Raw genomic sequence first — 12148 nt, 5'->3', positions numbered from 1 at the left:
ATATTTCTCATGCATTTATAAAGGATGAGACTATTTGGCTGTCTGTTTCCAAGTGTACATATACAGAAATCCATCCATATCCATATGTACATGTACACGTGTTTGTGTGTACATAGAAAAGCTATGCCATAACTATATACTGCATTTCCAACTCTTATCATGGGAATGAAAAATGTATGCTAGTGACTCAGTATGTTACATTCCTAGCATTAGAGGAACTTTACAATAGAATAAATTCTACCTTCTTAGTAGAAAAATCATATTGAAAATTACACACAATGTGTCCACCGATCCCTGTCTAATATATTCTGTTTACATTGTAATTGCTGCCTTGAACATGATGCTGCTCCTGGCCACAAGAACTTTTATTCCATTCCCTCCTCATTGCCATTCTTGAGGCTTTTCATGCTCCCTAACAGTTGTCAATACTTCTACTACCTGAGATTGAAAAATATAGCTGTTGCTCTTTCTTCCCCATTTCCTGCGCTGCTGCTCCCCCAAGCTCCATTGTTGGTTCCTGGTCTCACTAACAACACTTCCAGCCTTCTCTCATTTCCTTATGCCCTCTCCAACCACTAGTCCCCATCCTACTCCTCATCCCAAGCTCTTATACCTATAATCCCATGTTCTTTCTTCCTTCCTTCCTTTCTTTCTTTCTTTTTTTGAGGGCAATGAGGATTAAGTGACTTGCCCAGGGTCACACAGCTTGTGAGTGTTGTCTGAGGCTGGATTTGAACTCAGGTCCTCCTGAATCCAGGGCCAGTGCTTTATCCACTGCACCACCTAGCTGCCCCCAATCCCATATTTTAGGTACCCCATATGTACTCCCTATTACTTATTTATACCCCCTTTTTTCCTCCCAAGCAGGTCTAAGGCCAAAACGGAAAGCTAAGGGAGGCATTTTTGCCTTTTGTTTTTCTGTAGTTACTACAAGTTAAAACTGAAAAATCACAAAAGGGTTTTGTGGTTTCCTCAAAAGCAGAGACTGTATATAAGAAGCTAATTTGTGTTTTACACCACATCAGGAAAACTTTAATATTTCAATAATTGTATTTCAATATAATTCATTTCCATTATAATCCTATATCTTATATTTATGCATTTAAAACACAATTTTGAGAAGGAATCTTTTCCAAAGGGGTCTAACACAAAATGGCTAAGAACTGTTCTGCATTAAGCCCAAGAGTTGTGAAACTCTAACCAGAAATAATGTTTGATGACTGTAGAAAGAAAAGCAGGTAGGCACACATCAAAAGAAAAAATAAATAAAATTCATAGAGAACCCTCCTAGAATGGAGACTTATAGCTCTTAGAGTTTTCTGCCCTAAAGAGGGTCTACCCATCCTCCCTCCAGTCTTTTACTTCTAACCTCTTACTTTTTTCATTTCCACTCTTTGATCTCCCCAGCCCTACCTTAGGGGAGAAATGTTTTTCATTTTCATCTTCATATCCCCCCATCACAGTATTTTGCATGTAATAGGTGTTGAATAAATGCTTATTGAATTAGAGAAATCCTTTACCTACTTTAGGCAAGGTTGCTCAAAATACTGCTATAGCGTAGAGTACTTTTGTTTCTAGAAACCTGAGTTGAAACTCATAATTTATTTTCCTTCACTCAGTAAATATTAAGTGCTTTATTCGTGCTAGGCATTTTGTGGGATATAAACTCATAGGAATATTAGTATGTGTGTTGGATAGTAGACAAACTGCCAGGTAGGAAGATAAAATATCTGATCAAAACTTGGTCTTTTTTCAACTCCTTACATAATAGGACTCAGTGTTTGTTGAATTGAATTGAGTTTGCTTCATGCTTTAGTACCAGGAATTGTTTCTATAGAGAAAGGTGTTGTAATGGAAAAAATGGAGAATTGTTTATTTTAAATATTTTTCCTTCATTCTTGAAGAAGACCATGACAGATGTTATAACTTGCAGTAAATTGGATTTATGTGAGTAAGGGCTGTACAAAGTCACCAGCCTCACTTTCTCCTCCAGAGCCATCTGGGTCCAGTGACGAGATATAGATCACGATGACTGGAGATAGCCCCTGATGTTTAAGGCAACTAGGATTAAGTGACTTGCCCAGGGTCACACAGCTTGTAAGTGTCTGAGGTATAATTCGAACTCAGATCCTCTCAACTTCAGGACCAGTGCTTTATTCCCTGTGGAATTTATTACCTTAGGAATTAAGGATGATAAAGAAAAGTGCTGCTTTTCTGGTTTATCATGTTTTAATGAGTAAAACATAAATAAATTTTGGATGTATAACACGAAATTCTTCATCCCATCACTGATCTCAGACCTACCACTGATTTTTACCTGCTTATTTTTGAAAGGATTCCTTAATGGGAAAGGACAGGAGAGAATTTGTAGCAAGGTAAAGGGAAAGAGAATATATTCCTGAACTTGTTGAGTTGTGCATTCCATGTTTGGCATTAGCCTAAAAGCTGAAACATATAACACTCTTTACATGTATGACTTTTGACAGGTTTGATAGTACATATATTATGTTTTCAGTTATTCCAAATCTTAGCATGTCTTCCTTGACTGGTAACCAGACTTGTGCAAAGTATTTAGGTTTAGATTTACTATAATTTTGTGCAGGCTAAGATTATGGGGTATATTTTTATTTGTTCCTTATATCCTACCCAATGGTGCCTATTATTATTGGGGGGAAGGGGGGCCACAGCCTTCCTGGTTGCAAAAGTGAGTCTCAGAGAGATGTATGTATCAGAGCCAAAATTCCATTTGAGATCTTTTGGCTCCAAGTCCATGCATGGCCTTTTTCCTACTTTCTTCATAGTGTACCACTCTGTCTCAAGTAGCCAGTTAGGAAAACTTACAGGTCTATAATTCTTAGAGCCATCTTTGGAGAAATATTCAATACAATAAAATTCTAGTAAAATAAAATCATTTGGACATTTCCCTTGAAGTTATTATTATAGGACTTTTCTGTAATACTAAATGTGCATTAATGCACAAATTAGGCCAGCCTTTCTAAGCAAGCATCATTTCAAATGATATAATTTTATTTAATTCTTATATTTACAAGGTGCTTAAAGATAAAAAGCTAAACAGAGATGGCAAGTAGCATCGTTACACAGAAAGTATGCTTGAAAAAAATTGGTAAAATACCGTTGCTAATATTCCTCTAAGGAGACAGCTAGACTTTTAACTTAGAATAAATTTCCTGAGAGGTAGATCCAGTCACCCCCTGTTCCTCAAGACTTCCTCTTATAAGGGAGTCCTTAAATCTCAGGAAGCTTCAGAACAGTCTTAAATATTGGTTACTTCCTCAAACCATGGTAATAAATTGTGAATTAAGTAGTTAATATTTATCAGTGAGTAGGTATAATTAACTCCTTTTTCTTTCAGATGCAAAAACTAAAGTAAACAAAATATATGTAATAATCACAAAAGCCCAGAAAAGTCAGATCCATGGTTATCCTGTCAGCAATTCTAAGCAAATAAAATCCCTTATTAATAACTTTGTAAAATTGATATTAGGCAGCTATGTTGCTCAGTGGCTAGAACACTGGGCCTTGAGTCAGGAAGATCTCAGTTCAAATTCAGCCTCAGACACTCACTACCTTTGTGACCCTGGGTAAATCACTTAACTTCTGTTTGCCTTAATCTCCTGGAGAAGGAAACGGCAAATCTTCAGTAATCTTGCTAAGAACACCCGATATGGCCTCACAAAAAGTTGGACAGGACTGAACAACCACAAGATTTTTAAATATGTATAATGTTTTAAATAGATTCTGATCAGAGGAATTCAATATTCAATCAGTAAACACATATTAAGCAACTGCTCTGTGCCAGGCACTGTGATAACTGATGGAGATAACTAATACAAAAAGACAGTCCCTGTCCTCAAGGAGCTTACAATCTGACTCGGGAAAACGGCACACAAAAGGAAGCTAAAAATTTGTAGAGAGTTTGGAGTGGGGATGGACAAGTACAAGGGAGAAGTTACCCAAAGAAGTCCAAAAGCAATATATCTGGGAGGAAATGGGGAGAAAACTATGCTGAATCCTCTCCTAAAATGGAGGCCCTAGAGCCCATGGCTCTGTCCACTAGTCAAAGGAAGGCATGATGGAGAGTCTTAAAGAAGCCCAAAGGCAGTGGACCTGGTGGAAAATGGGGAATAGAGTAGTAGAACCTTTAGAAGGTACCTCCAAAGAATTTACATCAAGTTAATTATTATCCTATGTCTCAGGTTCACCAGAATTTAGGGCAAAAAATAACTAAATTCAAAAAACATTAATTAAATGTCTGCAATGATTTTGTAGGACAATGCTAAGGGTCAGGGTAAAATAAAATGTTTAGGTAAGACTTAGTCCCTACCTTCATTGAGCTTTGTAGTCTAATAAATTAGATATTACTGCAATCCCACAGTCAAATAATTCCTTTCTCAATAATATAAGTCCTCATAGTAAATATCTACAGCAGAATTCAAGAAATCCAAGTACAAAATTAAAACCAAGCAATACTAGACATATGATAATCTACCCCACTTTGAGCCTCAGAAATTGTGAATAAAATCTCAACTTTCTATTTCCAGTCTCTTGGATGAAATTAACTTTATTTCTCTGACAGGACTATTTTTAAAGATTGTTTTTAATAAATATCATTATTACTAACATATAAAGTATATTTCTAAAATATAAAATTCTTAGTGCTTTTTTTGAAATGAAATAATTCAAAATGACAGGTTTCATGTAAAAGAATACAATATTCTTAATAATGGTTATTATTACTTAATATACTTAATAACACTTAAAAGTAATGCTACTTAAAAGCTGATAATACTTAGTAATAATAATTAATAATACTTAAAAGCCAGAATAAACATTTCTCTTTTCCTCATATTTCTCAAATCCTTGTTCTTGTTTTATTATAGACATTAGACCATTGAGGTCACTGCATTAGAAGGTAATGCATTAAAATGGGTAACATTAGGATCACAATAACCTGAGGGAAAAAGAAATACAATGGTCTATAATATTCAAACCTAAAAAGAACCCTTTTCTTTGTATATCAGAAATAAATAGGAAAGTAGATGAATCTTCATTGCTGGTTCTTTATATTAAGTTGCTTTTTTTTTTTTTATAGTCAATATGTAGTAGATGACGTGGTTAGGGTCTGAGATTGATTTTGAATTCAGGCCCTCCTGACTCTAGGGCTGGTGTGCTATCCACTGCACCACCTAGCTGACCCCCCCACCCCCGCTCCTGCTTTTTTTTTTTTTTGCCTATTAAGCTTTAATAAATGTCATCAGCTTCTATAAATGAGTATATCTAGTATATTGATTTATAAGATACTCTATTGTTTTCATCTCACACCTATTGATGAATATTTTAAAAATACTTAAATGTAATTTAAGTGATTAAATATTAGCTTTTTGTTATAAGGGATAGTTGCATTGCTTTATACTTTAAAAAATGTTTATTTTGGAGGCAGCTAGGTGGTGCAGTGGATAAAGCACTGGCCCTGGATTCAGGAGGACTTGAGTTCAAATTCAGACTCACACACTTGACACTTTCTAGCTATGTGACCCTGGGCAAGTCAACCCTCATCGCCCCACCCCAAAAAAATGTTCATTTTTCACTTGATATATGAATAGACTAAATTAATTATTTAAAATAAATAATTTTACTTCAGTAAGTAGAAAAACTTATCAATTTAAAAATCAATTATAATGGAACAGTTTTACTTCCATACATCCTAAAATTTTTTTGAAGTTTTCAAATTTGGTAAAGATATCATCAATTCTACATTGCTATAGAATAGAATAGCTCTTTAAATATCTTATTATTATCTATTTCAGTTTTAGCATCCTCCCTTTCCAAGATATTTACTTCAAGAGGCAAGTCACATATGTGATTACTAATGACTGCTGTAGTGAACTGCTACTGTAAATGAATGCTAAAGATATGCCAAACAAATAGCTATATTCAGCTTTTTTTTTTTTAAGTTGAGGTCTGCTCCTGGGGCACAAGGATCACTGACAAGAGTCACTGTTTCAAGCTTCTTGTGCTGGGGGATAGGGGCTGTGTCACTAGCTTTCTACTCTGAGACCTCTATGGCTAGTAGATTCCTCACTGCCCTTGCCCTGTGCTTGCTCTAGGTGCTGGGATGGCCAGGCCTGATCATACTTGTCCTGTGGGTGGCCCTCTAGGTGGCAGCCTACCCTCTCAGCTGGTGCTGATGGATCTCACAACTGTCCCACTGTGCCACCACTTTGCTGAGCCAGGATCAAGGGGCCTCAGTTGCTCCAGTGTGGCCAAGAGCTTCCTGGTGACTTGTCCAGACCCCCTCCATGCTGCACTGCGCTCCCCTTTTGCCTAAGTGAAACTGACCTTTCCTGAAATCTTCTAAATTATATCTAGTTGGAAGATTGTGCCTCTCTTTCTCTTTGTAGGTTTTGTAGTTTCAGAATCTGTTTAGAGACTTGATTTAATGTTCTTTTTGAGGAAAATGCAAGAGAGCTCGGACAACTTGCTGACTTCTCTCCGCCATCTTGGCTCTGGCTCCACAAATAGTTTTATATTCATAATAACACATTCTATTTATTTTCATTGACTTTATTTGCCTTTTAAATTTTTTAGTGAGTCACTGAAGCACAATTACATTTAGGATTTCCTCAACCATCTAAAAAAAAATTTTTTTTGGTGGGGCAATGAGGGTTAAGTGACTTGCCCAGGGTCACACAGCTAGTAATTATCAAGTGTCTGAGGCTGGATTTGAACTCAGGTCCTCCTGAATCCAAGGACAGTGCTTTATCTACTGTGCCACCTAGTTGCCCCAACCATCTAAAAATTGCAATTTGCTAGGATATTAATTCACAAAAATTTTAGAGTGATTTCAGACAGAAATAACCATATTTCACTTTTGACTCAGGTTTTCCTTTGAGAGTGTGGTTTGTTTCACAAAATAAAGAATAAGAAATTTACAGTTGATTTGTTTACTATGTGAAGTTAGAAATGAATGATATTTTTCAACTGATAGATTCTGTGTCCAACATATGACATACAGTTCATTTGCATTGAAATGTTTTTTCTTGGCACATCTGGCAACAATGAAAAGTAATGTTGTAGAATTGCATTTCATCTAAAATCTCCTTATCAAAATTCAAACTACAGTTTTTATAGGTCCTTGAACTGTAACTAAAGTACAGATGTCATTGAAAATTATTGTGATAATGATAATCCTTTGTTTTTCTATTATCACCTGCATTATAATTATACTTAGAGGGCAAAGCAGATAGAGCACTGGGCTTAGAACCAGGAAGACACGTCTGCATGAGTTCAAATCTCGTCTCAGACAGTTCCTAGCTGTTTGCTTCTATTTCTCATGAGTAAAATGAGTTGGAAAAGGAAATGGCAAAGCACTCTAGTATCTTTGCCAAGAAAACTCCAAAATGGGGTCACGAAGAGTTGGACACAACTCAAATGACTTAATAACAACAACTTTAATGCATCTATGATTTCATCATGTAATAAATACTTTCTCCATCTTTGCAGTACAGAACATAGCCATGTTTTCACATTTGGTGCCAAGTTTATCTGCATTCTTTTTAAAAAATTCTGTAGAGATTCTAAAGGTTCTACAGATTTTAATTTGGATCTTCTTATATTAGGTGATTACCAGTGTAGCACTTCTGCTTTCCATCTTTTTTCCCCTCACTGTTACCATGTAACTGCCCCATTTCTTGCAGATTTTACCTTCCTAACATCTCCCTTTTTCTTCTTATATTGCTACCACCTTGGTTCAGGCCATCATCACCTCATGACTGGACTATTACTACAATAGCTTTCTGATTGATCTTCCTAAACTCTAACCATGTCACCCACTACTCAGTAAATGCCAGTGGTTCCCTATCATATCCAGGATCAAAAATAAAATTCTCTTTGGTATTCAAAGCCCCTTATAACCTGACTCCTGCCTACCTTTACAATATTATTTCACTGTACACCCCATCCCCATACTCTGCATGCATATCCAGTGATACTCTTCTCTTTTTTATTCCTTACACACTGCATCTCCCAATTTTCAGCATTTTCACTGGCTGTTCCCCATGCATGGAATTCTTTCCCTTCTCGCCTCTGCCTCCTGACTTCCTGCAAGTCCCAACTAAAATCCCCATGGAAAGATGTCTACAGGAAGTCTTTCTCAATCTCTCTTAATTCTGGTGCCTTCTCTTTGTGGATTATGCTCAATTTATATAGCTTGTTTGTATGGTGTTGCTTCCATTTAGTCTTTGAGCTCCTCGGTAGCAAAAACTGTTTTCTACCTTTCTTTGTATCCTCATTTTTTAAACTCATTGCCTGACAATTAAATATGTATTGACTGACTGGTCAAACAGTTTTTAGATACTATTCCTTCCAATGCTTCTTGGCAATGTAATAATATATAATTATTTTATTTAATGTGCTTACATGTAATTCCTCTCCCCTTTCAATAGCAATCCATCCCTCCATGTAGTATCCATAAAATATAGGGATGTCAGATTCCTGGCCACAGATGGAGTATACCCAATAAAGGTTTATAAAGATTTTCCAGGTGTTTCACAAATCTAATCCAAAGGGCTTTAAACTAAAAAAAAAAAAAAAAAAAAAAAAAAAAAAAAAAGGTTTTTAGTTTAGACTTGGGGAAAGCAGATTCAAAGGATTCAGATGATACAAAGAATTCTATAAAGCAAAATACTTAAGGGAAATTCAGTCCCAGGAAAGATGAGAGATGTTCAAGAATGAAATTCTGAAAATATAAAAGGAAACAATTCTAATGAAGGGGGAAAGTTGAATTTATCTGAAGATTGATATGGATTCATAGTAGAAACCAACCACCTTAGACTTTTAAAAAAATGTCAGAATTGGGAATCAAGGTAAGGTAATAGGATAAATATAAGACGATGGCAGCATGTTGTCAAAACAGTTTCAAGAATGTTGAAGCTCTGAAACACAAAGTTTTAAAAAATTGATGTCAAAATTTGTTTTTACATGTAATTTGGAAAATAAAATTCTAAACAGAGAAAACTTTTTAAAAATTAAATTAAATTTAAAAAAAAGAATGTTGAAGCTCAGAATGAATTGAAGCTAGCAGAACAGTTCAAAAAGAGGTTTTAACTACACAGGGAGAAAAGAGAAGATAATAGAAAGGGATGGGATATTTGCTTTTAAAGTAAAGGATGATCACTGGAGAATGCAGAGCTGCCCAAATCTTTTTTTGTTGTTGCTGTTGGTTGTTTGTTTTTCCTGCAAATGAGCATGATCTTTTTACACAGGAAATAACAGGATAAAGATGACAAATAGGGAGTTAATATCCAAGGCATATAAAATCAGGCTGGAGAGAATAAACCTGGGGGTGAGGGGTAGGGAGGAGTGTTAGTTGTCTTCTAGAACTTGAAGGATTGTCATGTAAAGGAGGGATTAGACTTGTTTTATTTTGTCCTGGAGGACAGAACTGGGAGCAATGAAAGGAGGTTGCAAAGAGTCTAATATAGGCTTGATGTAAAGAAGACATTGTAGGAATTAGAACTGTCCTAAAGTGCAATGAGCTACTTCAAGAGATGATGGATTCCCCCTTCTTGGAGATATTCAAGCATAGTCTTTTTTTTTTAAGTATTTTATTTTCCAGTTACATATAAAGATAGTTTTCAACACTTGTTTTCATAAGATTTCTAGTTCCAAATTTCTCTCCCATCCTCCCTTCCCTCCCTTCTCCCCAAGATGGGAAGGAATCTGATATAGTTTATATATGTGCAATCACATTAAACATATTTCTGCATGAGTCATATTGTGAAAGAAGAATCAGAGTACAAGGGAAAAACTTCAAAAAAGAAGGGGAAAAAATCATGGCCCAAAAGTAGAAACAGTATGGTTCAATCTGCACTTATAATCCACAGTTCTTTTTTTCTGGATTTTGAGAACATTTTCTATCATGAGTTCTTTGAAATTGTTTTGGATCCTTGCACTGCTGAGAAAAGCCAAGTCTATCGCCATTGTTCATCACACAATGTTGCTGTTATTGTGTACAGTGTTCTCCTGGTTCTGCTCCTCTCAGTCAGCATCAGTTCATGTAAGTCCTTCCAGGTTTCTCTGCTTGTTATTTCTTACAGCACAATAGTATTTTATTACCTTCATATACCAAAGCTTGTTTAGCCATTCCCCAATTGATGGGCATTTCTTCAATTTCCAATTCTTTGCGACCACAAAGAGAGCTGCTATAAATATTTTTGTACATGTGAGTCCTTTTCCCTTCTCCATGATCTCTTTGTGATACAGGCCTAGCAGTGGTACCACTAGGTCAAAGGGTATGAATATTCCCATAGCCCTTTGGGCATAGTTCCAAATTGCTCTCCAAAATGTTTGCAGCAGTTCAAAGCTCCACCAACAGTGCATTAGTTTTCCATTTTTTCCACAGCTTCTCCAACATTTATTATTTTCCTTTTTTGTCATATTACCCAATCTGATAGGTGTGAGGTGGCACCTCAGATTTGTTTTAATTTGCATTTTTCTAATCAATAATGATTTAGAGGGGGCAGCTAGGATTCAGAAGGACCTGTGTTCAAATCCAGCCTCAGACACTTGACACTTACTAGCTGTGTGACCCTAGGCAAGTCAACCCCCACAGCCCCGCTCCACCCCCAAAATAGTGATTTAGAACATTTTTTCACATGGCAATGGATAACTTTGATTTCTTCATCAGAAAATTACCTGTTCATATCCTTTGACCATTTCTCAATTGGGGAATGACTTACATTCTTATAAATTTGATTTAGTTCCCTATGTATTTTAGAAATGAGGCCTTTATCAGAAATGCTAGCTGTAAAAATTATTTCCCAGCTTTCTGCCCCCCTTCTAATTTTGGCTGCATTGCTTCTGTTTGTACAAAAGCTTTTTAATTTAATGTAATCAAAGTCATCCATCTTGCATTTAATAATATTCTCTATCTCTTGTTTGGACATAAATTGTTTTCCTCTCCATAAATCTGAAAGGTAAACTACTCCTTCCTCTCCTAATTTATCTATGGTATCACCCTTTATATCTAATTCTTGTACCCATTTTTTACCTTATTTTTGTATACAGTGTAAAATGTTGGTCTATGCCTAGTTTCTGCCATACTGTCTTCCAGTTTTCCCAGCAGTTTTTGTCAAATACTGAGTTCCTATCCCCAAAACTGGAGTCTTTGGATTTATCAAACAGTAGATTATTATGGTCATTTACTACTGTGTCTCTTGTGCCTAACCTACTTCATTGATCCACTGTTCTATTTATTAACCACTACCAAATAATTTTGATGACTGCTGCTTTATAGTATAGCTTCAAATTTGGTACAGCTAGCCCACTTTCCTGTGAATTTTTTTATTAGTTCACTTGATATTCTTGACTTTTTGTTCTTCCAGATGAATTTTGTTATTGTTTTTTCTAACTATATAAAATAATTTTTAGGTAGTCTGATTGGTATGACACTGAATAAGTATATTAATTTAGGTGGAATTATCATTTTTATTATATTAGCTCAGCTTATCTGTGAGAAATTGATATTTTTCCAGTTATATAGATCTGATTTTATTTGTGTGAAAAGTGTTTTGTAATTGTGTTCATAGAGTTCCTGGGTTTGTCTTGGCAGGTAGACTCCCAAGTATTTTATATTGTGTACCATTACTTCAAATGGCATTTCTCTTTCTATCTCTTGCTGCTGAGCTTTGTTGGTCATGTATAGAAATTCTGATGATTGATGTGGGTTTATTTTATATCCTGCAACTTTGCTAAAGTTCTTAATTGTTTCAAGTAGTTTTTTAGTTGATTCTTTAGGATTCTGTAAATATACCATCATGTTATCTGCAAAGAGTGAAAGTTTTGTTTCCTCCTTGCCTATTCTAATTCCTTAAATTCCTTTTTCTTCTCTTACTGCTAAAACTAACATTTCTAGTACAATCTTAAATAATAGAGGTGATAATGGACATCCCTGTTTCACCCCTGATTTTATTGGGAATGCCTCTAACAAATCCTCATTACATATAATGTTTGCTGATGGTTTTAGGTAAATACTGCTTATTATTTTAAGGAAAGCTCCACTTATGCTCTCTAAGGGTTCGTTTGTTTTTTTTCTCTAGGGTTTTTAATAGGAATGAGTGTTGTATTT

At 35.5% G+C, this 12148-nt stretch overlaps 1 protein-coding gene across 6 annotated transcripts in view; it reads left to right on the top strand.

The window, feature by feature from the left end:
• The window catches only part of NBEA (neurobeachin), a 764716-nt gene that overhangs the window by 496773 nt on the left and 255795 nt on the right, over window positions 1-12148 (top strand). The window lies entirely within an intron of this gene.

This window comes from Dromiciops gliroides, chromosome 3 (genome assembly GCF_019393635.1).
Source record: "Dromiciops gliroides isolate mDroGli1 chromosome 3, mDroGli1.pri, whole genome shotgun sequence".
Taxonomy (NCBI): domain Eukaryota; kingdom Metazoa; phylum Chordata; class Mammalia; order Microbiotheria; family Microbiotheriidae; genus Dromiciops; species Dromiciops gliroides.
The sequence above is the reverse complement of the archived record's forward strand: the minus strand, read 5'-3'. Positions and strand labels throughout refer to the sequence as shown.